Below are 6000 nucleotides of genomic sequence, written 5' to 3' on the forward strand. Positions count from 1 at the left end.
TATTTTTACAACCTACATAACATAGAAAAGCATCTTGTATGCATATTTCACGTAAAGATAACAGAGAAATTATATAAAGTAATGAAATCAAACCTCATATTTGTGTAAGTACTCTGCGGTGATACAAAATTCGCCAACATTGGGTGCATACATGATTTCTTTCCATTTCCTCTAAATAACAAATGAGGTAACCATATAAGAATAATAACAACTAAAATTGTGCTTTGTTGAAAAAAAAGCAATAACTTACACATGCCTTCATATTTCTCTTCCAATAATGATCTGGATTCAATAATTTGAAATCAGTAACATTGTTTCTTGAAAATTTTTAGGGTTTGATGTTGCATGTCCGTGCATAGGGCTTTGTGAATCGAGTGAGAAAGAAGACGGAATGAAAAAAAAGTAGCTTGAATCGCTCCCAAACTTGCGCGCACTTTGAAAGTCCCTTGCACACTAGACATAACTTTGTTTCTCATTACCTGTTTTCGAAGTTCCATTGCATAATTTGGTGGCAGAGTAACCAAGCTCGATACGAAGTTAATTGCCACCACGCATGTCTCCTTTGGCCTTTGACTGAATGGCCGGATTGATTGAGTCGCTATCACACTGTCTTTTAATAACAATTCCATAACAGACTGCTCGAACTTCACCTCCAGTTTCCTGTTGGGGTTTGAGAAGTTTGCCATCAAAAGTGAAATCTCCATTGAAATTGCCAGGTGCGTCGAAGTAGATGACGTCGAGGTTTGCACAGTTGGTGTCGGGAACAGGCGTTATTGGCTTGACGACGAGGAAAACGATCAAACTGGCGATTCCGAAGAAGATGACAAGGAGGCTGAAGATCAAACATATAATTGCGCTGCACCAGATAGCCGGATTGGTGTGGCGGTGTCTTCTTAGCAAGAGCCTATCGTGTGCTTTTGATGTGATATGCTCGTAAGGGAACTCCATGAAGCGCTATGCACGGACATGCAACATCAAACCCTAGAAATTTTCGTTCCGTCTTCTTTCTCACTTGATTCACCAAGCCCTATGCACGGACATGCAACATCAAACCCTATAAATTTTCAAGAAACAATGTTACCTATTTCAAATTATTGAATCCAGACGGCCTTTGAGCGCGATCTTGGGTGACGGTTGCTTAGTTCCGGGTTGCTTACATAATACCCCTCTGAGTGGGGGCCTTGGCAGGGAAATCAGTAACATTGTTTCTTGAAAATTTAGACAAAATTGCAAGAATGGTCCTTGTGGTATGTCCAAAAATGCTACTTTGGGCCAAACTGGTTTGGACAAGCACTAATAGTCCCAAAGTTTGCATTTTGCTGCAGTTTTGGTCCAAAACAGTTTAAAAAATCTAAAAATGACGGATTTGCCCTTTTCCACTTGTTTTTTGCTTTTCTTTTTGTTATCTAATTATTTTATAACTAAAAAATATAAAAAAAATAAAAGAAAATATTTCTCTTTCTCTCTGTATCTTCCCTCTCTCTCTCTCTCTCTCTCTCTCTCTCTCTCTCTCTCGTTTCTTGCTTACCACCGGCCAAAGAAGAATAAATCGGCGGCTGTCGCCGGCCTAAACAACCCCTCCGCCTCCCACCGGTCAGGTAGCACCACCCCAAACACCCGCTTCGATCGTTGCTGCCCTTCATTTGAACCTCTACAGCCGACGAAGAGAAAAAGGAGATCGAGATCTGAAAGTTAGGGTTTCTTGGCGGCTAACAGCTAGAAATCGAGGGGAGGACACCTGGGGTCGATTTTTCGGAGTAGGGGGGTGAAGGGATGTGTGTTTGGTGGTGCTACATCACCGGATGGAGGCTATGGGGGGCTGTGAAGGTGGTCGGTAGCCTCCAATGGTTTATATATAGGAGCTAGGGTGGTGGTTGTTTTGGTAGAGGAAGACGAAGTCGGTGGATGGACCCACATTGATTCGTCTTCTCCGACGAGAAGAATGCGTCACTGTAACCCAACATCGATTCCGAAAACGACACCACCCCCTGGAAACCCTAGCAATGTCGATTTGGGTTCATCGTAACTATAAGCTAGATCATATTGTGTTCTCTATTGTAATCTGCAAGAAATGAAGAGCTGAAGAAGCTTAATCCTTTTTCGATTGTCTGAAACACATTTTTGCCCTTCTGTTGGGTTTGATTTTAGAGTAGGTAGTCAATTTTGGGTCTTCAGAATAATTATACCTCTCTCTTCATCCCTAAATTTCAGATCTTCAGAATAATCAGTTTTGGGTTTGATTGAGTTTGATTGTAGAGGAGGTAGTCGGATATCAGTGCTTAATTGGAAACCTCTTTTTGGATTCAGTCGTTTTTTGTGTGTTTGGATGTAATTTGCAGGTTTTTCTTGACAAAAACAAATCTCTTATCAAATGGGTTTCTGAATTTGATTTGGTTCTGAAAAGATAATGCGTTTGCAAGGTTAAGGTTTTATTATTTAATGGGTTTCATGATTTTTGTTTCTACGACATAGAAGGATAGAAGGATGATGGATTTATGTTTCTTGACAAAAATTAAAACACCGTAAACATGCTTTTTAGATATAGGTTTCTTTGGAATTGAAACAAAAATGATGATGGAAGGTGGGGAGAGAGAGAGAGAGAGGGAGAGAGAGAGAGAGAGAGAGAGAGAGAGAGATTTTCTTTTATTTTTTTTATATTTTTTTAGTTAGAAAATAATTAAATAACAAAAAGAAAAAGCAAAAAATAAAAAATAAATGGAAAAGGGCAAATCCGTCATTTTTAGATTTTTTAAACTGTTTTGGACCAAAATCGCAGCAAAATGAAAACTTTTGGACTATTGGTGCTAGTCCAAACCTGTTTGGCCCAAAGTAGCATTTTTGGACATACCACAGGGACCATTCTTGCAACTTTGTCGAAAATTTATAGGGTTTGATGTTGCATGTCGGTGTATAGGGCTTCATGAATCGAGTGAGAAAGAAGATGGAACAAAAAAAAAAAAAAAAAAAAAAAAAAAAAAAAAACTACCTTGGAAATATTAAGAGGGGGGGGGTGGGGAAGTTTTTGGCGAAATTGAGTTATTTTTCTGCACTTGTGGGATATTGAAGATGGTAAACGTGGGGAGAAGAACTGTCCTATACTAATCGCATCCACCATCTCCATCGTTATCCCGCCACCTTTGCCTCCATCTACGATCACCGTCTTTGAACACCACTTTATACTTGCCGCCACCATAGTATACCCATCATCGATCACTACTTCTATTGAGCACCACCATTTTACCTGCATCCTTATACCAACAACCACCGAAAAAATAAAGTAAAAGAAAATAGTTTCGTTCTTTTTCTGTGCCTCTACAACCAAGAAAGGGAAAACATATGCAAGATTTTGGTTTGTTTGTTTGTGTGCCTGCACAAGTATAAAGGAAACGAAAGAAACAAAGAGGGCACAAATTGATATGGGCTTTGTTATATATATGGGCTAGATCAATTGGGTTCATTCCTACTTAATACTCTCTTATGTCTCCTACTAATGAGAAAGTTGAAGAAAATTGGGTTAGCAGCCACTTTAACAGAAAATAAGGCTTTCAAACTTATTATGACAAGAATAAGTGACTACCTTAATTGTGACCTATATCAATCTTTAATCAAACTAAGGCATGTTACAGATTATAACAAGTATTATCAATAAAAGATGATATGAAATACTAAAATCAAATTATAATATAACTTGCTCTTTCCAATTGGTAAACTTTAAAAACTTACCTAAATATTAAATGACTCAAACGTGTCATTGAAAGTGTAATTTATAATTACCTTAATAATATTCTTTTGGTAATAATATAACATACAGCATGCCTGAGGCATGACATAAGGATCTTGAACATTTCAAGAAGGATCAAAGCGGAGTAAAAATGATGACCGCCATAAACATAACCATTAAGATACATGATATAAAGGATGATATGATAAGATAAAAAAAAATTTAAGCCAAGATAAACAGAACTAGAACAAAAACAACTTTTTATTTATCTAGATTTGAAAGAAATGTAGTATTAGCTATAAAGCTTCAATATTACCCCAAGCATAGCGTAAGTCACAAGTTGATCTCTCTATAGAGAATAAGATGCATGATAAAACCATAAATTAACGGGATAATGACTTAAAAGGGTAATATATTTTTTGATTTGGTCACTGAGTTTTTATTTCGTCCACATTTACCCCTTCAACTTGTTAAACCGTACATATTCAGTCCTTATGACCGGCTACTCCAGGTTAGCCGATAAAAATGACTTAATAGGGTAATATATTTCCCACTTTGTACACATTTAGTCCTTAATATTTTTGTATAAATTTAGTCCTTAATAGTTTTTTTTTGTTGTAAAATAAGTCATTTTTTTCGTACTCATTCGGTACTTATAAATGATTTCTTTTGGGTTTTTCTCATTACATCTTACCTGAGACAATCATTAATGAGGTGTTTGGGGCTTTTGATGCTTATGTCCGTCACGATCTCGACTACTTGGTTGCTTAAGTCATGTATTCTGAACGTCATAACTTCTTCATAAGATCTCAGATTTTAACGATCTTTATATCCATGTGTTCGTATTTTAGTCTACTACAACATTCGTTTAGATTACTCCCGTTAAAAAATAATATATTTTTACTTACGATCTTTATATCCATACATTTTTTTATGAATGCATGTATGAATGTTTTTTATAAAATCGCAAATAAAAATATATTACATTTTAACGAGAGTAATTTTAACGAAAGTTGTAGTAGACTCAAAAAACAAACACATGAATATAAAGATCGTTAAAATCTGATATCATATGCAAAAGTTAGAAAGTTCAGAACACAAGACCTAAGCCAAACCACAAGACTTGCGCAACCAAGCAGTCGAGATCGTGATGGACATAAACATCAACAACCTAAAGAAATCATTCATAAGTACTAAATGAGTTCAAAAACAAAAAGGACTTATTTTGAAACAAAAAAATATTAAGGACTAAATGTGTACAAAAATATTAAGGACTAAATGTGTACAAAAATATAAATATATTACCCTATTAAGTCATTTTTTCGGGCTAACTTGGAGTAACCGGTCATATGGACTGAATGTGGACGAAAAAAACCCAGTGACCAAATATGTACAAATCCAAAAATATATTACATTTTTAAGTCATTATCCCTAAATTAGCAGGATAAGTTGTACTATGTGTTCTGAGTTTTTGACTATTGTAAGTCATTGCTATTGAATAGAAATAAAAACAAAGATATATGACACACTGGACTGTCATACTTTCATCATTGTCACTGAAATTTTTTTGTCCTACTTCCTTATCATTACACCGATTTTCCCAATTTTATTTCTTTTCTGTTGGATCAGATCTTGGACATTGTCTTATCAAGAACACAATAGAAAAGTAGCACAAACTGATATTCATGGTCCATTCCCAAGAAACATTTGTTTCCATTATTGTGCTAAACGGATGATAAAATAATATACTTTTTAGCACCCTATTTTCATGTCCATTTCGTTATGGTAAGTGTTTGAAACTCAGACATTATATTTTTGTTTTCCTTTGTTCTTATATTAGGTGATATGTTATTGTCTAATTACCCATCATGTGTTGTTGTATGTTTACAACTCATTTCTATGACAAGCTAAATGACAACTAATTTAAATGACATTTTCAACTTAAATTTTAAAAAAGAAAAAACATCATAAATGGTATCTGCGTGTAACACCCGTTCCAGGAATGGTTTAATGGATGCAAGTTTCTAGGGCTTGAGATTCATGGAATCGGCGAGTTGGGTGTCCACCTCGTCGAGTGGAGTCATTTAATCGCGGTCAAGGATCGGGACCGACTCGGCGAGTCGGAGCTGTAAAGAGAAAACCCTAATTTCGGGGTTTGCTACATATATAAGGATCATTAACTGTCTCTAAGGCCTCCCATTTTCACCTTAGAGACTGTTCACGGCCGCAAACCCTCTTGTGAAGAGAAGTGAGAGCTTTAGTGAGTTAATCTTGGAATT

General features: G+C 36.0%; 1 pseudogene; it reads right to left on the bottom strand.

Annotated features, from left to right (window-relative positions):
* Positions 1 to 5: 5 nt before the first annotated feature.
* Positions 6 to 948, bottom strand: LOC145106106 (uncharacterized; annotated as a pseudogene).
* Between the last annotated feature and the right edge of the window lie 5052 nt (positions 949 to 6000).

Source organism: Lactuca virosa, chromosome 4 (genome assembly GCF_052849685.1).
Source record: "Lactuca virosa cultivar CGN04683 chromosome 4, Lactuca_virosa_CGN04683_v6, whole genome shotgun sequence".
Classification (NCBI taxonomy): Eukaryota; Viridiplantae; Streptophyta; class Magnoliopsida; order Asterales; family Asteraceae; genus Lactuca; species Lactuca virosa.